Source organism: Equus quagga, chromosome 14, assembly GCF_021613505.1.
Source record: "Equus quagga isolate Etosha38 chromosome 14, UCLA_HA_Equagga_1.0, whole genome shotgun sequence".
Taxonomy (NCBI): Eukaryota; Metazoa; Chordata; class Mammalia; order Perissodactyla; family Equidae; genus Equus; species Equus quagga.
In genome coordinates this window covers 61,873,158-61,895,109 of record NC_060280.1, presented here as the reverse complement: position 1 = coordinate 61,895,109, position 21,952 = coordinate 61,873,158, and the positions used below count along the sequence as shown (strand labels likewise).

General features: G+C 45.8%; 1 pseudogene; it reads left to right on the top strand.

Annotated features, from left to right (window-relative positions):
• LOC124225575 (Y-box-binding protein 1-like) overlaps positions 1-21,669 on the top strand; it is a 174,736-nt pseudogene extending 153,067 nt beyond the window's left edge.
• The last annotated feature ends 283 nt before the right edge of the window (positions 21,670-21,952 follow it).

Genomic DNA, 21,952 nt, shown 5'->3' with positions numbered 1-21,952 from the left:
CAGCTTAGGTAAAAGAAAGAGGGTCACGTATGAGGCCAGGGGACTGAGGCCAACAGTGGCATAATTAGGAGCTTCTCTTTTGAGAATGCTGGGGCCTGCCTGACTCTCTGTTCTGTGTGTTGTTTCCTGGTTTGATAAACATACACCACTCGCGTCTCCAGCTGGTCCCCTGATCCATGCATCAGCCTGTTGCGGAGTATTTTGACTTGGCGCTTCCCGCTTAGTGCCTCTGTGACCTCTCAAAGAGAGCCCAGCACAGCAGGGGAATGGGAACCTTTCTGGACAGTGATGTGTCATTAGCGCTGGGAAAGTGGCAGGCAGTGTGGACGTGAGGAACAGCTGCTCATTTCTCTGGCCAGCGTGAAGAGAGCCACATGCTTTCTGTCACTAGTATCTGGCCACATCTACTCCCTGACTCCCAGACCTGGACACAGAGTGACACGTGACTCCCACAGACAGGGACCGCATCTAGGAGACACACAGTGCCACATTGGCACGGGAACATGTTCACATCACGGGCCTAAGCGTGGTCCTCCCAGACTTGGCTGAAAGGGTGAGGCTGGGTTTCTCACGACTGAATTCCATGGCAGGGACCTTTCCTGGTGCTGGGAGCTGGCTTAGGTGTGGGAGAGACTATGCTTTCAACCCCTCTCCCAAACACTACACGCACACACACAGACACACACATACACACGCACACACTCTGTGATATGGTTAATTTTATGTCAACTCGACTCGACTGGGCCAAGGGGTGTCCAAGACATTTAGTCAAATATTTTCCTGGGTGTCTCTGTGAGGGTGTTTTTGGATGAGGTTAACGTTTAAATCAGTGGACTTTGAGTAAAGCAGATGGCTCTCCCTAATGTGGGTGGGCCTCATCCAATCAGTTGAAGGCCAGAATAGAACAAAAAGACCAGCCTCCCTTAAGCAAGAGAGAATTTTCCAGTACATGCCCTTTCGATCTCATCTGCAACATCGGTTCTTCCCAGCTCCACAGCAGATGGCTTTTGCATTAGAACTGCAGCATCAGCTCTTCGGGGTCTCCCCCTGCGGGCCCACCCTGCAGATTTTGGACTTGCCAGCCTCCATTGCATGTGAGCCAATTCATTATACTAAATCTTTTCCTATACAAACACACATATATCCTATTAGTTCCCTTTCCCTGGAGAACTCTGTCAATACACACACACACACACACACACACACACACACACAGAGTTTGCCCCTGAGGCCATAGTGCAGAATGGAATTTGGCAGCTTAACTGTCTCTCCCCTCTCCCTCCCTCCCTCCCTGCTTCCCTTCCTCTATGTCCCGCCTATCCACACAGGCCTGTGGAGCCCCAGGATGGATAGGAATGGAGGTGGGAATTCTAGACCCAACATCCCAGGAGCAGACCGGGGACCCTGGGACTGACCCTGGGAGACCCATCTGGAGGAGCTTGGCCCCCCTGGAGTTTCTTCAGCCTTACCCAGACCTCCTGGAATGTTCCCTGAGGGCACTGCTGAATCACCTCTCCTGCCTGGGGGACAACAGGGCCTTAACGAGCTCTGGTTTCGCTAGCTGGTCCTTTTCTTCACTCCGCCTCGCTCCCTCCCTTCTTATTTCCACTCCCCACACACCTGGGCAATGCGATCACCGCTGTTCTCAAATCCTTGGGAAGCAGACCCTTGGTCTGAGTGAGAGGAGGGGGCTGTGCAAGGGAGGAGCCCAGACCAGGAGTCAGAAAGCCGGCCCCTGGGGCTCACTTTACTACTTCGCAGTCCAGTGACCTTGTACCTGTCGAGCCCCTTTCCTCACCTGTGATAGGAGGAGGGTGGACAAGATGGTCTCCAAGGATGGGTATTTGGGGGCTCCCACCCTGTCCAAGCTGGCAGGTAGTGGAGAGAATGCGGAGTGTGCCTGGCACCTGATGGGGCCACAGTGAACATCTGCTGAATGTCCTTGAATGATAGAATGACAGAGGACCTAGATTTGAGACCCCGTGGTATGACCTTTTTCAAATCACTGTGCTTCCTTAAATCTCAATTTTGGTGGAAATAAGTGTCACAAAAGTGACCATCCTGGGAAACCAAACTGCGAAATGGATCGTTTCCCCTCAAGCTGGTTGAATTTCCTGCTTTAGACACAATCCTTCTCCAGGAATTCACACCTTCAGAGCCATCTTTTCTCAAGGATTTCCTGAGTGTCAGGTGTGGTACTAGACTCGGAGCCACCAAATTTAATTATCTCAGTAATTCTATGCAGGATGCTTTCTAATCAGTGTTTCATAGATGTGGAAGGAGACTCAGGTGGTGAAATGACCCTCCAAAGTCACAGAGCTAGAAAGTGACTGAGGCGAAATCCAAACAGTCATTCATTCATTCATTCACCATTCCTCCAGGCGCTGGGTGTACAGTGGTGAATAGGATGACGGGCTCCTGTGCCCGTGGAGCTTAGACCTTGCAGAGTCTTGCCCAGAGCCGTTCCACTCTCCCTCACCAGATGGTCTCTAGGACTCTCTAGTCCCAACACTAGATCCTATGACAGCTCAGATTCTAGGTCCTACGATGGCTTTTGGTCTGGCACAGCTGCCTTTTCCCTAAGGTCTGGGGGAGCCTCAGCATCCCTTTGGGGTCAGGTTGTGGGAACAGAAGGGGGCACTTAGCTCGTGTAGCAGGATTCCCACCGTTGGTCATTCTGCCCTCAAACTTGCCCAGCCACTGGACACCCCAACTGCAGAAGCCCCGTGGGGTAGCATCCTGGCACCCTGGACCCCAGGACAGGCAAGGTGGAAGGATAAAGGAGAGAAGGCCCCATGATGAGGCAGGAGACAGTCTGGGGTGAGGCAGAGCAGATCTGACCACCTGACTCCCCTTCCTGATCCTTTTAGTGGCTTCCCGTGCTGGGAAGTTAAAGAACCAGCCCCTCGAGTGGCTTACAAGGAGCTCCAGTTAACTCCTACCCACCTGGGTCACCCCTAGACTTTGTTGGGAACTTGTGCTTTGGGTGAGTCTATCCCAGCAGATTTTATTCTCAGTGTCAGATTGTGCATCTGTCTGCAGCAGTCGCCAGAGTCTGGGGTCCTCCAGGGCACAGACCTCCAGGCCTTGCACACGGTCCATACTGAAGAAATATTTGCTGAGTGAATGAATGAATGCAGAGCTGAGCGAACATTCCTCAGGGGGCTGAGAGTGAGCCCTGGAGGCTGGGCTCGGAGTATATGCACCTGACTCCAGCCACCTCTTCCAGATGCTCCCCACCCCGAGCAAAGAGCTCCCCCTTCCCCTGCAGAGCCCGCAGTTAATGTGGTGCCCTCAGTAATAAACATGCACCTTGTGGGCTTCAATCTTTCTCATTAGGGGCCCAGGCAGATGGCTCATCTTTTCCTGGGGCTAATGAATGAAACATGCTGCCCAGCAGATGGCCCTGTGCTGTCCAGGCATGAAAGTGCTCCCGTCCTTTCCGGATCTGGAACTAGTGGCCAACCCAGAGCCTCCACATTGGATGGACGTAGGCCCAGAGTTGGTGTCTTTGGGTAGAAGGTGGTCCAGGTGGTGCTCCAGTCCTAATGGGCTTTAGTCTGACATTCAAGGCCCTTGTAGGCTTGGTCTTGGCTGGCCAGGTTGGACACTTCGTTCTCTAAACCCCTCGCTGCAGCACATTGCTTCCTTCCAGGAGTTCATTCATGCAGTTCCCCTTTATTGATTCCTCTTCCTTCTGTGTCTCTCTGAAGCTCACTCATTGTGAAAAAGCCTATAAAAGTGACACCTCCCCCGGGGAGCCTTCCCTGACCACCCCCAGTGCAGAATTCCCAGGTCCTCCTTTTATATTTGGCATGAAAAGTCTTCTAGCCCAGCTCTGTCACTAACTGTCACTTTCCCCTGTGTCTCAGATTCCTTGTCTTTAAAGGAAAGAATATCTCTCTGCAGACTTTTCATGAAATTTGAAAGAACTTCAATTATTGAACATTTGCAAGCATTTATTCTATATTTAGTTCAAAACATACAGGACTAGGTGCAGAGAACAAAAAAGTGAATAAAACAGCTTCACCCACAAGTAGCTTGTAGTTCAGTGGGAAACAATCTAAATAATAATAGTAACAACAACAGTAGCTTCGCATTTATGCTCTCCAGGGCACATTGGGCTAAATGCTTTATATACAGACAAATATAAAAGAGATTGAAATACCAAGTAATAAAGTGCTTTGCAATTAGACAAAGTCGCAAATAAATTAAAGATGACCTTGTTACCACTACTCATCTTTAGATGTCTGTCCCTCTTGGTTCCCCATTGAGGCTGCAAGCTCCATGAATCAGAAGAGGACTCGTCCCTCTTTGTGTCTTCTGTGGTGGCCTCAGCAAAGTATGTGTCATTCCAAGATTGTCCACTCATTGGTTACTGCCCTTCCAGAGCCAAAAGGACCAGAGGAAAGGCTGCCTGGTCAGAGGTCAACGCCATTGGAGGTCCAGTCAACAGGGCCTCACTGAGGTCACTTCGTCTGGCTCCTGCCATCGGCCACACCCAGCTGGTAAGGAGAAGTTGTCTTTCCTTGAAGGGCCTGAGAGTAGAAATATCTACTTTTCCCAGGAGGTCCTGAGTTCTGACTCCTGTTCTTTGAAAATTCTTCTCTTGGTCTTACGCCCTCTTCCCAGCTTTACTCTCCGAAACATCCTTTGAGTGCAAGAGCGGTGCCTTTCACATCCTCTCCTTCACTCGCCCTCCTGGTCAGCAGCATCTCCTCCCTCCCAGGTGCCCCAGGGTTTCAGCCACTCCAGGTTCCACTGAGATGGAAATGCATCCACACTAAGTCGTGGGAAAGGACTGAGCATCAGAACCAGCATCCGACTCTGGACCTGCCCCAGCTCTGCCTCTGCACCTCTGAAGAGTAACTCCCATCCTGCCTTCTGGGCTCATTAGGAGAATCAAACAAGATGACGTGTTAATGGGCTTTACCACCTGGACCATGTGAAACAGAGCTGAGGGGTCATTATTACCTGCATTTTAAAGAGAAACCTTTAGGTTTTGAGTTTTAAAGCAGTTTTACTAAACCTAATGATGGAAGTTCAGACCAAGTTCAGACCTTTCTTTTCTGGAAAGAAGAGAAATATGGGGACACCAGGATTGCTCAGGCCCAGGCAAGTGACATCACACAAGTAGGCGCAAGTCTTTGGTCGGTCTGTGTCCCTTCTCTGTCACTCAGGGTAGGTGCTGCAGGAGTAGAGGAGGGCGAGGGTGGGTGGGCTTCTCTTGTGTTGGGCAAGAGAGTGGACAATGGGGAGATGTCTGCCGTGTCCGGCCTGGGAAGGTTGCTCCTTGGGGCCCAGCTAGTCTCTAGGTCACTTCACAAAAGGCTGCTGTACCTGCATGGAGAATTTTCCAGCTTTTAATGAAGCCACCGAAGCAGTGCGTCGGTAAAGTTCAGCCTCTAATCCCCAATTAAGGCTCTGGCCTCAGCTGCATCCGGCATCTGGTAGCCGATGACTAGGGTAATTGTTTCTCACCGTTTCTCTCTCACTTTCCAGCACGGTTTCCAGTGGGAGGGGATCCTTGCCTCCGGCTCCTGGCAGCAGGAGACCTCTCCCCAAGGTGATGTCCCAGAGTGTGAGTGGGGCAAGTTCTGGGTTCAGCCAGGCTTCCAGCTACCCCCAACTTCCCTGTCCCCCCTGAGCCCCTCCCCTGCTCCCCTCAGGGTCCCTACTCCATGTCCTTTGTGGCCTTAGGCCACTTAGTAAGTACCTACTCTGTGCTGGCAACTTTGCATATGTCGTCATTTAATTCTCAAAATGAGCTCTCAAGGAAGAGTGACCCCCACCTTTCACCAGAGGGGCAGCCGAGGGTCTTAGAAGGCATGACTTACTATAGCCCCACAGATGAGAAAGGGCAGAGCTCAGACCAACCCTGGCTCTGTGGGTCCCCAGACTCCCACCACACCAGTTCCCACTCCACTGTGGATGTGACATGGGCTTTACAGGGACCTGGGGCTTAGGACAGAAAGGATGACCAGATTGCCATCAAATAGCTTATTGCAATAATGACAGTGGCCATTTTTCAGCCAGTGGCCCAACATTTAATATATGGTGAGTATTCAGTTTTTACATGCAGGGTACTGTCTCGGCACTTTACTACCCATCTCATTTAGCTTCACAGCAGCAATCCTGCCAGATAAGAACTTTATTCCCATTTTACAGATGAACAAACTGGGACTTACAGAAATTAAGTGTATTTACAAGTTGAACCATATTAAATTTCTACTTTTGTAGGTAGAAAATGGAAAAAATCATCAACCTCACATGGCTCAGCCTAATTATAAGTAAAGTAGCCAGGATTTGAACCCAGTTCTTTCTTAATTCCCCAATTCCTCCCTTCCCCAATAGAGCACAGCCTTCCTTTTGCAGCTTTTTTGAAACTGTATGATGAAATAGAAGAGAATTGGTGTCACGCAGAATAGAACATGAGCTATGCTAACCTTCTCCATCGACTCTGGAAGGCCATTTTCCTGCTCTAAGAAGCAGTGGCCTGGTGAGACTTTCCTGAGCAGCAGCCATCTCTAAGGGCTGCTGGGCAAAAGCAAACTGGCTGGACTTTGGGCTCAGAAGAACCACAACAGCACAGACAAACAAACAACTGTCTAAGTAGAAATGCATTGGGCAATGCCCGAGTAGATAGACGTTCTTGCACAGCATTGTTCCTGAGACGGGGCAGACCAGAGACAGAGACCCCTGCCAGGGAAAGGGAACGGGCTGGGGTCTCGCCATGTGCCTATCCCGCGGGCTCAGTTGAATGCATAACTCTCGTCGGAGCTGAACTTCTGGCTGTAAACATGTGGTTGGATTTACTTTGCTTTTCCAAAGTGGACAGTTGGGCCAGCCTCACAACAACACAAAAGTGTATGCATTATTTACCAGCCACTAGAAAAGTCAGCTTAGGAGGCAAAGAACAGGTTTCCATTCTAACCCCCATCAGAGAGCCATAGAAGCGTGGGACATTAGAGCTTTCCAGAACCTCAGAGATTTCCCTTCATTGTTCCCTCAATCTTTGGGTGAGGAAACTGAGGCCAAGTCTGTATCCTGCCCAAGACCACGTGCTCACTGATGGTTGGGACCAGATCTTTTTCATTTCTAGGCCCTCATTGTCTGGCAGAGTGCCTGAGTCATGGTGGGAGCTCAAAAAATGATGACAAACACATGGACAAAAATATTGACAAAAGGGTAAAAATAGTGGAATGAGATGAGAGATGTCTGCCCCTGTCCCTGTCCCACGGCTGTTCCCGTAGAAATGGTGGCGTCTCTGTAAGCACAAGAACACCTTGCTTCAAAACAGAGTTCATGTTGTTAAAACAGGGTGAGGCCATTTCAAGTTCCAGTTTGTGATCTGACCAACTTGAGGGGCTAAGGTGAGCTTCTTCCTTCTTTGGGACAGTGTTGAGACCTATGTCCTTTGAACTCTGCCCTGGTTCAGTCCTCTCCGTCTTCTCTGCCCTAGTTGCTGCCTGATGAAGGATACTGAAGACATTTAGCTGGCCAGGATGTGCGCTGTGACTGTGTCCATCTTTGTTGACCTCCCCACCCAGGCTGAGTGAGACTTTCCCATCCTCTCAAACCTATCCTTTCATAAAATCCTTTCACCCGTAAGCTGCAATATCGGAATCACCTGCAACATCTTAAAAATGCTGATACCTGGATCCCTTCCCAAGAGGTTCTGATTTAATTTCTCTGGAGCACAGCTTGGGCATCAGAACGCTAAGTCTGGGTTCCCGGCTAGGTGTTGCTAATGTGCAGCCAAGCCTGAGAACCTCTGTGTCAGCTCCATTGTCTCCCCATTACCTACGTAGTCTTTGGCATTCAATGAATGTTTGTTGAATGAATGAATGAAGGATGAGGAAGAAATGAATGCACGCAGGGCTTTCTACCCAGGAGCGAGGAACAGAATAACCTGGGAATGTTTTGCAAAACATATGAGGCCTGGCCCATGATCCCCTCTACTCTCCATGCCCCTTGATCATCCTCCCCATCATCCGCTAATTCGGATTCAGTTCATCTGCCTATAGTTTGGGTTTGTGTGCTTTGAAAAACACTCTCCAGGTGATTCTCATGTGCAGATCTGGTTAAGAAAAATGAGTGAATGAATGAATGAATAACATATCTGAGCTAATAGAAGGAGTTTTGGGACCAAAAAACTGAAGAAGGAAAGATAGATAAGCATTCTCCATGGTTTAGGAAATTGGTGAGAATGGTCTTCCACTAGTCTTGTTTCCTTTCACAAAATTGGAAAAATAAACAGCAGTTGCTGGGGAAGAAAGAAGGAACTCTTTCCTCCTTCCTGTCCCTCCTCTTTCTAGGAGAAGCCAATAGTTGCCTGGAAGCATGAGTCTGGGCTTTTCTCTTTGGATTCCAATTTGCAGGTCGCCATGGGTGCTGCCTTGTTGTTAGCACATATATTGGATTAGAAATTGAGGTCATGGTGAGGAGGGGGAAACCAGGGAGACAGAGGAGAGATGAGCCACTTTGGAAATTGGAGATTAATTGCCACCCCCGCTCTTCCCCTCTCCCCAACTCAGTAGCAGGACCTTGGAGCCTGAGGGGCTGTTCAAGCCATTTAACCTGCAGCCTGCAGTCACCAGGGACACTAGGGAGGAACAGAGAAAGTCAGGGGTGAGGGAGAAGAAAGAAAGAGACCAGCAAGTCAGCCCCTGCAGGCAGCGGGCCCTTCTGCTCCTCCGGAGGGGGGCACAGCTGCTGCTCTGTGGGCACACACACCTTCTCCTCGGTCTGCAGGGCCCTCAACAGCCAGGTAGCAACACGAATCACGGGCATGAACCAAGCCCAGGAGTCTGCAAACTGCCAACAGCAGGGCTTCCAGCAATTTTTAGTAGAAATGGTAAGACAAACATCCAAAGAACAATAAGACTAGAGAAGTAGACCTTATACTATCAATGTCCAATGATCCTTTCTGCAACTGGCATAGAGAACTGACTTTTAAATTTTATTTCACGTTAATGAATTTAAATTTAAATAGCCACCTTAGCTAGTGGCTACCATACGGGATAGCGCAGATCTGTCTGGTGGGCTGAATGGATGGGGAGGAAGGGGCATGAACCTGGGGTGGGGTAGCACAAGGAAAACACTGGTACAGTTCCACATAACTTGGGCAAAAAGTTCAAGCCCCCGTTGAGTGGGGTGGAATGCTGTATAAAACGTTTTCCCTTGTAGGAAGATGCAGGCTCTCTGAGCTGTGGCTTCTTGGGATCTTGAACTAATTCCATAGAGTTCTTGTTCTCACAGTGCCTCCAGTACCATGAAGGGAGCCTCCCACTGAATCCTGCTCTACTCCAGGGAGAAACGATTCCGTTTTTCCATTGCATCAGTTCTCAAAACCCTTCCCTTAGAGGAGACTCGAGAAGAACAAACCTCTCCTGCTGGGCTGAGGAGAGAGCTGGAATTAGAACTCAGAGCTGACCAGCCCCAAAGCCCCCAGACTCTCAGCCCTACACAGTCACCTCTCACATTGGGAGTCAGATTCTGTTACCAGCTTGCTGAGGGGTGTTGATAAAATCCCTTAATTTCTATGACTTTTATCTGTAAAATGAGGAGGTTGGCAGCCCCTGAGATGTCCACGGTTCCTTCCTATTGCAAAAATACTGTTTCTAAGGCATTTAAAATTCTCCCACTGAATGCCAGTTGAAGTCAAATGGGCAGTGGAATGGCTTCTCTCTCACTGCAGCAAGCTTTTCTTTCAACCCTAATTACCTACGACATTAGCTGTTTTCTCTATTAATGTTGTCATTACTGTAAGAACAGCTCTATTTTCTGCTGCTCAGCCTGGATCACCCCCAGGAAAACCATTGTCAGCTCCAGCCAGGCCTGAGCGAGCAGTGGGCGAGATACTTACACGATCTGCCCCTGAAACCAATGGGGTCACATAGCGGGCCCTTGTTATCAGCTCTCTGCCCTTCTCTCCCCTCTATGCCTTCCCTATTTTGTCATTATTCCCCTCTTCTCACTTTTCCATTTCATCTCTTCCCTCCCCCACTCCTTCCTCCAGCTTCCTCCTTCTCATCTTCTTCCTCTCTCTCTTCCCTCGCCCTACCTGGGTCTCTACCTCCCCTGCCACCCTTGCCTTCTCTTACTCAAGTCCTGGGAGCCCTGGCAGACCCAGTTTTATGCTCTTCCTAAGCCACAGACTAAGCCACGTTTTGATGGGTGGGAGGGGCAGGTGGGGGCTGGAAGGGTGGGAGACACTACCTCTGATGATTTTCAGATGAGTTTACTTCTCCAAAGGCAAAGAGAGAGATAGGAGCAGCTCTTGTTGCTAATAACAAACAAAAAAGGAAAGGAAACCTTCTAGCCTGACACGGACTGAATGTGTGTCTTCCCAAAATTCCTAGGTTGAAACTCTACCTCCCAATGTGATGGTGTTAGAAAGTAGGGCCTTTGGGAGGTAATTACAATTAGATGGAATCATGAGGGTAGATCCCTCCCGAATGGGATTAGTGTTTTTATAAGAATCAGGAGAGAACTTGCTTCCTCTCTCTCTATCTGCCATATGAGGATACAAGAAGTCGGCTGGCTGCAACCTGGAAGAGAGCTCTTGTCAGAACTGGTCCATACGGGCACCATGATCTTGGACTTTAGCCTCCAGAACTTTGAGAAATAAATTTCTGCTGTTGATAAGTCACTCGGTCTGTGGTACTTTGTTGTAGTAGCCTGAACTAAGACACAGCCAAACCAACCCCCCAAACCTGAATGTTCCACAAGGCATTAGCAGTGATGTTTGGGAGTCGAGAATCAAAATGGGGGGAGGCTACCCCTGTCCTCCAGCTCAAGGAAGGGGTCTTGCTCCCCAAACTCAGGGAGCTTCATCTCACAGAGGGAGGCAGACAAAGGGAGGATAGAGACCTGAGAGGCAGCCAGCAACTTCAGCAAGGAAGCCTGAAGTGATTCCCGGCTCCTCAGCCTGGCTGCCTCTCGGTCTGGAAGACCTAAGTAGGGCAGCTGCAGCTCGGGCTGGAGGCCCATGAGTGCGCCATTCACATGTGCCCCCATACTGGGGTAGTGAGAGGAAAGCCCTGGCTTATAGGACTGTGCTCTCAACAAAGTCTTGGGGATTTGCTGCTAGCTCAACGCAGCCGTGCTCACTGCCACCCCATCCTCTGCTGCCCCATTCTGCAAGGAGCCTGCTCCACAGAGTTAAGGCTTGGGACCCCTGTCGCCTCTGGGACAAGGCCCCCCTTTTGAGCCCTATTCCTCTTTGTCAGGGGTCTCTGAGAAGCAGGGAAGGGGAACATGTCCTTGAGCTTTTTTCTCTAAGTCTGTAGAGCCCGTCTGGGGGTGAGAAACAAACTCTAAGTCTGGGTTCCTGGCCAACGCCACCACTTACTAGCCTTGTGCTCCCTCTAAGCCTCATTTTTTTTTCATCTGTGAAATGGGAACGGAATACCTTCTTCACTGGAGATCTTATGACAATTGAAGGGATAATAAATGCCTCTTTTCTTAGACAGTGGACAGGTGCGTTGGTTAGCTTGGAAGCTGGAGGATAGACCCAATGACCTCTTCAGGTTACTACCTTGCTTGGGCATCTGTAACTCTTGGGAAACTTAAGTGAGTCCAGAAATGACCTTGCAATTGGCCAAGGTAGGTGAGACTTAACAGCTTGTTACCTGTGCGGCTGACAAAGCGACAGAGCCCTCAAGCAATTTTGAGGCGGTCAGGAGAAGGTGTCAATAATTGGCATCTCTTTAGCATCCGGACTGAGTTTCTCAGGCTGCATGCATCAATTTCCAGCCGGCTCCTGCTGATTTGGTTTTCACGGTGGAGTGGTGTGGAACAGCTGACACTGATGCGCTAGGAGGAGGAGAACAAAGGGAGCATTGTCACATTTGAGTAATGTCGACACTCAGCCAGGAACAAAGGCCCTTGTTATGCAATAGACGTAATGGGAAGGGCCAACCCAGGGCAGTACCCTTGAATTGTAAGGTAGTGGAGCGACAGACAATTTCCCCAAGGGAGATAAAACTAAACTAACTTCAGCTTCCAGCGTCAGGTATTGGGAGGCAAGCGGCTGAGCTGAAAGAGGCTGGTCAACCTTCCAGAAGAGGGTTGTTTCCAATGACCATCCACCAGGGCCACTGTGGCTAGTGGCACAGACTTGAAGGTGATAAGTAGGTGATGAGGGTACAGGGCTCTAGAGAAAAGGCAGGTGACAGGGCAGCAATAGGGTGTTCAGGAAGCCATTGAGATCGAAGAATCATGTAAATCTCAAAGTCAAGGCCCATGTAGATACCAGAAGGAGAGTCAGAGCTCTCAGCCCCCGTGAACCCGAGGCACCGCCCCAAACTCAGTCCTGCAGTAGAAGCTGCCCGTTCTCGTTCTCTCTCCTCTATCATCCTTGCAGAGTTAGTCAGATCGAAGGGCAGTGGGAGACAGGGAACAGGACGGAGCACTTGCTCATGACTAGAGCAGAGCTATTAAATGTCCCGTGAGGTTGGGACATTTTCATGGAAGACAGAAAAGATGGCCTGCATCTCTGTGGGAGCGGTTTATTTAAAGGTTGACTTCCTGTGCTCCGCTTCTATTGAGGAAAGAGGGTTTAAGACGGCGGTAAGATAGCCAGGGAAATTCAGCGGAGGAGTTTCCTGACCAGGAAGACTGTGACCACGTGAGCAAGAAAGTTGGGAGATTTCTTTTCTTTTGAAAAAGACAGGGTGGCAAGCAGTATAGGAGAGGTTGCAGCATCTTTAAAACACAGGAGGCTTCCTTTCTGTCTGGGATGGTTAGAGGTAGCTTGTCCTATAGGTAAGGGGATGCACAATTAACCTCTCTGATTCCCAAGTTCTGCAATCTTCTGATCCCCCTGTGTGGCCCCTGCTGCCTCACCCATCCAACCAGACTCAGCCTGTATGTATGATAGTCGTGGGTGACATTTTTCATACAGTTTATCAGAGCAGACCATATCCTGTCTGAATACCTCCAGGACTGATCTGCCTGAATATGAGGTTTACCGCTTTCTGATTTTCATGAATAACATTTTTTTAAAAAGATTTTATTTTTCCTTTTTCTCCCAAAGCCCCCCAATACGTAGTTGTGTATTTTTAGTTGTGGGTCCTTCTAGTTGTGGCATGTGGGATGCCACCTCAGCATGGCTTGATGAGAGGCGCCATGTCCGCGCCCAGGATCCGAACCAGTGAAACCCTGGGCCGCCGAAGCAGAGCGCGCAAACTTAAACACTCGGCCACAGGGCCGGCTCCATGAATAACATTTTGAATATCATGATACTGCTTCCTTCTTCACTCTGCTCTTGGGTGAAACAAGCCAACCTTCTCTCCCTCTTTCCGTCTCTGTCTGTCTCTTTGTCTCTGTCTGTGTCTCTGTCTCTGTCTCTCTCACACACACATGCTACAATCAGAACACAGCCCTGGTCCAGATACCTAAACTTGGTCCCCAAATCCTGATGTCTTCATTGGCACAGGGCACACATGAGCCATTTGCATAATACCAGGACACTGTTGTGATGGGTTCTCGCCTTGGCTTCCTACCATTCAAGCTGTTTAAAGACTGCATTCCTCAGCTGCATGCAGAGATAATAAGAGGAGAAACAGGAGATTCCCTGGTTGTGGAACAGAGAGCAAGGAGGGCAGAAGCAAGGTTCTCCCTCTCTTTTTGTCTCCAGGGAAGACTAGTAAAACATTGCAATAATGATGATGATGGTCACCACTGCCGTGCACCTGCTATGAATGGGTGTGTACAAAGAGATACAATGACAGTTGTCACTCTTGAGCATCTATGGTATGTATTTTACATACATCTCTTCGTTTACTCCTCTCATCAAACCTAGGAGGTAAATATCATTATTCCCATTTTACAAAAGACAAAATAGGATGAAGCATCTGCCCAGACTCACAGGTAGTGGGACAGCCAGAATTTCCATACCCGGGTTATTCTGGCTATGGACTCTTCCTATTTGCCTAACCACTTGCTGTTCCTTTTTCTCCTGGTCCCCTAAGACCTGAGCTCCAGAACCCCAGCTGGGTTTCTGCTCCCACCGTTGTTCAGCTGTCAGGAGGAGATGAGGAGCACATTGCATCCCCCTGGCTTGCCTTCCTGGCCTGACTGTAGGGTCCTTCTTTGCTTCGACCATCTGACCTCAGGGCAGGCAGTTTCCTCTCCTTGGGTGCCCACCTCCCTCTCCTGAATGGTTGAGGGTGCAGGAATGTGCCTGGAGGGCAAGGCAACCTGTCTGAGTAAGAGTCTCAGCAGAGCGATGGCTCATTTCCCTCATTTTTCAAAACTATGTTGCTGTTAATCCTTTATTATAAAAGTAAAAATGCTCTTTATAATGCAGGTTTTATTGAAGCACAGTATAGGGCCGAGGCTAATAATGGAGGAAAAATATAGATGTACCTCCTTCAAACAATAATGACATAGTATTCCACAGATGAACCGTCAGTAAGTCAATCATGCCCCTACTGTTGGACAGTCAGGTTGCTTCCAGGTTTTTTGTCATTATAAACAACAGCGAAATAAGCAAGTATATACTTACATGCTGCTATTTTTATTTTTATGAGAGAGAGTCTCCAAGGTGAAATTTCTGAGTCAACATGTAAGGATGTGTGTGGGGAGGCAGTGTATGTGTGTGATTTAAATGCCATTGTTACTGTGGTGATTGCTCACCTCAGCTATTTGATGTTTTCTGTGAAATAATCTAGTCATGGAACTTCTAGGAATGGAACTACTATTTTTAATGGAGTTAACTTTCTTTTGTTCTAGAGGACATTTTTCTTTCTTTCTTTCTTTCTTTTTTGGGGGTGGGGGTATTAGCCCTGAGCTAACATCTGCTGCCAATCCTCCTCTTTTTTGCTGAGGAAGATTGGCCCTGAGCTAACATCTATAACGTCTATACCCATCTTCCTCTACTTTATATGTGCGACGCCTGCCACAACATGGCTTGATAAGCAGTGCGTAGGTCCTTGCCCGGGATCTGAACCCATGACCCCCCGATTGCTGAAGCAGAGTGCATGAACTTAACCGCTTTGCCACTCGGCCAACCCCGAGAACATTTTTATAATACTTTCTTTTCCTCCTAACATTTTAAAAATTTCAAACAAAGTTGGAAGAATTTTACAGTCAACACCAGTGAACTTGGCACCTCGATTCTACCTATCATTAACATTTTACTATATTTGTTTTATTATCTATCTGTCTACCCATTCTCACCATTCATCAATCCAACTATATTGATTTCCTATGGCTGCCGTAACAAGTACACAGACAGGTGGCTTAAACAATAGGAATTTATTGTCTCAGTTCTGGAGGCTGTAAGTCTAAAGTCAAGGTGTTCACAGGGCCGGTTCCTTTGAGGGAAGAATCTGTTCCAGGCCTCTCTCCTTGGCTTATAGATTGCTGTCTTCTGTATGTGTCTCTTCACGTTGTCTTCCCTCAATGTCTGTCTCTGTGTCCATATTTCACTCTTCTAAAAGGACACCAGTCATATTGGATCAGGGCCCATCCTAATGACCTCATTTTAACTTGGTAACCTCTATAAAGACCCTATCTCCAAATAGGGTCACCTTCTCGGGTACTGGAGGTTAGCACTTCAACATAGGAATTTTGGTGGGAACACAATTCAACCCATATTACCAACTTATGTTTTGATACATTGCAAAGTAAATTTCAGGCAACCCCTTAAATACTTCAGCAAGCGCATCATTGGGTAGAGTTCTGTACTTGTTTACGATTTTTTAAATGTAAAATTTACATATACTAAAATGCTCACTTCTTAAGCATACATTGAAAGTTTTGACAAATGTAAACACTGGTGTAATCCAAACTTCTATCAAGATATAAAACATTACCATCATTCCAGAAAGCTCCCTCATGGCTCTTTCTAGATAATCCCTGCCCTCCTCGCCCACGGAAGTATATTTAATTTTTTTAATATATATTTCCAGTTGACTTTCTAAAATGCTGATAGAAATTTACAGCCCCACCAGTAATAAATTAAGTGCTCATTACTGCACTTCCCTACTTATTATATTAGTAATAATGAGAGCTAACACTATTGGCTGCCTATTCCATGCAAGGCTCTCTTCTAAGCTTCACGTGTTCTAAATGCTCATTTCTTTCTCACAACAACCCTGTGAAGTAGGTATAAGTACTACCCTCATTTTGAAGATGAAGATACTTAGGCACAGAGAGGCTAAGTAACTTGCCGAAGTTTGTACAGCTAGTAATTTGAGACTTGAATCAGGCTGTTTGTTAAAATCAATATTATTTAAATACATATTTTGCCAATTTAATGAGCGGAAGTCGTATCTCATATCTGCTTTAATTTGCATTTCCATAACACAATGAGATGGAAAATTTGTTGATCATTTGGATTTTCTCTTCAGTGAACTGCCAGTTCTTATCATTTGCCCCATTTTCCTCTTGGGCTGTTAGTCTATCTTATCAATTTGTAAGACCTCTTTGTATATTAAGGACTTTATCTCTTTAATATATCATTCTAAATATTTTCCCCATATTATTTAATTTTCACTTCCTTATGACATCTTTTGCCAGAAACTAAAAAAAAAATTGTATGTGGTTAAATAGCTCGTTTTTTTCTGTTTCCCTGTATGATTGTAGGGTTTTTTGTATCTTCTTTCAAAGGTCCTGTGCTTTTCTTATAAACTGTATTCCTCAATATTTTACAGTTTGTGTGCCTTTTGGGAATGGAACTTTTGTTTCCATTTGCATTTCTCACTCATTATCAAGTACAAAGAAAGGAAAGTGATTTTTATATATTTATCTTGTATCTAGTCACTGTATCAAGTTATCAATTATAAAAATTTTTTGTTTTTTTAAAACTGGGTCCCTTGGAGCTTTAAGCTACAAAAGCATTGCAATTTCGAATAAAGATAATTTTGCCTCTTTTAATGTTTTTATGGATTATTTGATTTGGCAGGCATTAGCTAGGTTCTCCCAAATAATATTTAATAATCTTGATGATAGCTCTGCCTTCTTCCTGATTTTTAATGGAAATAGTGTAAAATTTCATTGCTTAGTATAAAGTTCACTTTTTCTTTAGATATTCTTATTATGTGGGAAATAATGCATGAAATGCACGACAGATATGTAAATAATAAAACATAATAAAAAAACAAACACCTATGAACCCACCACCCACTTAAGAACTACAACCTGCTCAATATTATTGGTTCTACCAGTTCACCCTCTAGCCTATTCCCTTCCTCCCCAGCTCCAAAGGGGTAACCACTACTTTGCTGTTGCTTTTAAGAAAATATTCTTTATTACATTTAATTGAGTTACTTTATTCCTATTTTACTTAGCATTTTCATTAGGAATAAATGTGAGTATTTACTAAATGCCTTTTCAGAATCCATTGTTGTAACTTGGTTTTTCTCTACTGATTGGTTGAAGCTATAAATTAATAGATTTCTTGATGTTGAACTTATATTAATATTATTGGAATAGCCTCTACTTCGTTGTGATTTATTGAGTCTTTTCATACCATTGAGAGGTGTTATTCGCTATTATTGCACTTATAACTTTTATGTCTTTCTTCATAAGAGAAATTAGTCAACGTTTTAATATTTTGCAATATGTCAGATTTTGCTAAGTTAAACTAGCTTTATTCTTCATAAAATAAGTTAGAAGGCTTTCCACTTTTTCAATGGTCTGGAATGTTTTAAATAACATAGAAATGATCAATTTTTTAAAGGTTGGATACAATTTGCCTGTAAACACATCTGAACCCAGAGTCATTTTTAATGAAACTTCTTTAGTTAGCTTTCCAATTTCTCACACAGTTATTGTTTGTTCAGATTCTCTTTCCCTCTTTGGGACAATTTTGGGGGTTGTTATTTGACTAGAAAAATCATCCGTGTCCTCTAGAGTTTTAACTGTGTTTGCACATAATATTTATTTATTGCATGCATTGAATATTTGTGGTTATTTACACTCCTGTTTTCCCCGATATTACGTACTTTCGCTTTCTCTCTTTTGTCTTTAATCAACTGTGCAGGGATTATCTTATTTTACGATCTTTTTCTCAAAAAACTGCCTTTTGACTTTTTACTGCTCTAATTTTTTGTTGTTTTCCACTACATTCATCTAAACATGTGTCTTTATTAATTATTTTTTCTAACGTCTTTTGGTCTGCTTTGTCATCATATCATCTAGTTTTTTAAGTTGAACACTTATCTATTTTCAATTTAATTAATAATAAAAGGGGAAATTTAAGACCACTAAAATTTCTGTGAGTAGCTTTAGCTATGCTGGATAAGTTCTGATATGTAGTATTTTCTTTCTGATTATTTCCTATTTGTTATCTACATGTAATCATTGTTTAGGCCCTTCTTCAGTGGGCCTGCCTGTTCCACGCCTCCTTCTTAGTCATTCCCTTTCAAGATCCCAGAGTCCCTTAAGTGACTTGTAATTTTGCTTTCCTTTCTTATGGTTTTTGTTCCCTTCAGCCCCATATAGGGCAGGTTGTTTGGGTTTCTACAAGCGGTGTCAAATTGACAAGTGGTGGAACACAATCATTTCTGCTTTTTTGAACCAGAGATGATTGTACTGGCAATTGTTACCCCTCTGTTGAGGTTTAAGGAGGGTATTTCCCTGCTCCTAGGTCTATAGAAGGTACTTGGAGAAATTCCACCAGTGCAATTTCTTCCTGGACCCCTAGGAGTAGCCGGATCCAGCAAAGTTTCCTTTCTAGAACTGCGCAAAGCAGGCAGTTAGAGCCTCTCTCCAAGTTGGTTCACCACCTTCTGTTGGCTAAGCTCCCTCCGCCTCTCTGAAACCACGAAAATCCCCAACTTCTCCCCAGGTTTAAGGAAATGCAAATCTGGTGCTCTGTTGCTGGAATCTTCACTCTTGCCTGGATCGAAGGAGAATAAAAGCCCATTATCTTTCCACACGATCCCTGAGAGCTCCGTGGACTCTCCAGGTGCTGCCAGTTGGATTGCCTTGGTTGTGGCATCATTGCCTACTGTTTCATGGAGCTGTAGCTATTTCTTTTTCAATGCTATATAGTATTCCACTGATGCCCATAGTTTATTTGTTCATTCTACAGCTGAAGGGTTTTGGGGTTATTTCCAATTTGGCCTACTGTAAGCAATGCTCTGCAAATATTGCAGTAGGTGTTTCCTGGTGTACACAGACATACTTTTTTTACAACAATGTAGTCTGCTACTCCTAGGGATCGCTAAGACTTTTTCAGGGGTTCGTGAGGTCAAAATTTTTCATAAGACATTATGTGCTTTTTTCATTGAGTTTACTTTTGTGCTAATGGTGCAAAAACAATGGTGGCAAAACTAGTAGTGCCTTAACATGAATCAAGGCAGTGGCACCAGACTGAACCAGTAGTCATTGTATTATTCACCACAATGTACTGCAGTTTAAAAACTGCCTGCTCCATTATTAATGTCATTTATTAAGCAGGAAAAACGATTAATTGTATTAAATCTTGACCCTTGAGTACATGTTTTTTTTTTTTTAATATTCTGTGTAGCATCAAAAAAAATCTAGTACCTAGGAAATATTTAAGAAGGGCAAGACTTTTCCAAGGAAAATTCTGTAACTTCATTGAAGAATATTGAATAAGACTTAAATAGATGAAGAAATATGCCCCATTCATAGATTAGGAGCCTCAACACTGTAAATATGTTAATCTCCCAGTTTATTTGAAGAGTCAATGCACAGAGATAGCTGACTTTGTTTTACATTTTTGCAAAACTCTGTAATGTTTGGCTTAATGGAAGAGAACTTAATTCCTAGGTAGTTGATATATATTTTTTTTCAATGTCTGCCTCCTTTTTTTTTTTGAGGAAGATTAGCCCTGAGCTAACATCTGCCACCAATCCTCCTTTTTGCTGAGGAAGACTGGCTCTGAGCTAACATCCGTGCCCATCTTCCTCTACTTTATATGTGGGACACCTGCCACAGCATGGCTTGACAAGCGGTGTGTAGGTCCGCACCTGGGGTCCAGACTGGGCCGCCGAAGCAAAAGGTATGAACTTAACCACTGCGCCACCAGCCCGGACCCAGTAGTTGATGCTATTTATTTATTTATTTATTTTTAAAGATTTTATTTTTTCCTTTTTCTCCCCAAAGCCTCCCGGTACATAGTTGTATATTCTTCGTTGTGGGTCCTTCTAGTTGTGGCATGTGAGACGCTGCCTCAGCGTGGTCTGATGAGCAGTGCCATGTCAGCACCCAGGATTCGAACCAACGAAACACTGGGCCGCCTGCAGCAGAGCGCGCGAACTTAGCCACTCGGCCATGGGGCTAGCCCCAGTTGATGCTATTTTTGATGCCATTATGAAAGGTGTCTTTCATAAATTTCATTTTCTGTTAGTGGCTGACATACAAAAGTATCATTTAAAAAATATTAGTTTTGTATCCAGCAAACCAACGCTAATAGTTTAATTGTAGATTCTTCTGGATTTTCCAGGTGCACAATAATTTCACCAGTGAATAGTGACAGTTTTATTTCTTCATTTACAATCTTTGTAGCTTGTATCTATTTTTCTTGCCTTAAAGCACTGGAGAGGATCTCTAGGACAACGTTGGACAGTAATTGTTATACCAGACATCCTTGTCTTAGTCAACGTTTTATAACTATTCTTTACCACTTTAAGAAAGCTCCCTCTCAGAGAACCCTGAGCAGCCCCACTGCCTCTGCCAACCTAGTTACCATGACACCCAGAAGGAGCCACAGCCTCCACAGCCAGCCCCAGGCACCATCACTGCAACCACAAGCAGCAAGGCTGAGACCCAGCACCCTGCCGCTCCCACCCTTGGCACTGCCCACACCAAGCCTGATGCCACCTGCAGCGGCCTACAGAGCTGCAGCCAGGGTGCCCTCACCTCTGCAGTGTCAAGAAAGTCCTCACAAGGAAAGTTTCGGGAACAGTAAAATGGCTGAATGTAAGAAACGGATATGATTTCATCAATAGGAATGACACCAAGGAAGATGTATTTATTTGCCTACCAGACTGCCGTAGATAACCCCAGGAGCTATCTTCACAGCGTAAGAGATGGACTGTGGAGTTCGATATTATTGAGGATAACCAGGTGTGGAGTCAGCAAACATTACAGAACCTGCTAGAGTTCCAGTGCAAGAAGTCAATACACAGCAAACCGGAACCAAGATTGACTACCCACACAGCAGGGGTGCTCCAAGCAATTACAACAGAATGACCAGAGCAGTGAGAGTGGGAGAAAGAATGAGGGATTGGACAGTGCTCCCAAAGGCCAGGCCCAACAGTGCCAGCCCCACCACAGGCCACAGTGCCTACCCTACTACCTGCAGAGACTCTCTGGGCATCGACCACAATATTCCAACCCTCCTGTGCAGGGAGATGGGATAGAGGGGGCTGACAACCAGGGTTCAGGAGAGCAAGGTGGACCAGTGGGACAGAACATGTATCAGGGATAGAGGCCACCATTCCGCAGGGGCGTTCCTCGCCAAAGACAGCTCAGAGAGGACAGCAGTGAAGAAGATAAGGAAAACCAAGGAGAGGAGACTCAAGGTCAGCAGCCGCCTCCACACTGGTACCGCTGCAACTTCAATTACCGATGCAGTAGCCCAGAAAATCCTCAACCACGAGACAGCAAAGAGACAAAGCAGCAGATCCACCAGCTGAGAATTCGTCAGCTCCCGAGGCTGAGCAGAGCGGGACTGAGTAACTGGTGCTTACCATCTCCACCACCGTCGGGTTTAGTCATCCAACAAGAAGAGATGAACATGAAATTCCAGCAATAAGAAATGAGGAAAAGACTGGAGCTGAAGACCTTAAATGCTTGATTTTTGTCTGTTGACCAGATAACTAGAACTATCTGCAATGTTTATACAGCTTGGGGTTTTTGTTATTTATATGGAAAGATGTCTCTTTTTGGTAATGACAAACTTTTTTCAAAGCTTGGTTTTTCTCAATACATCTTTAAAGGTTTTTAAATTGTTTTATGCCTA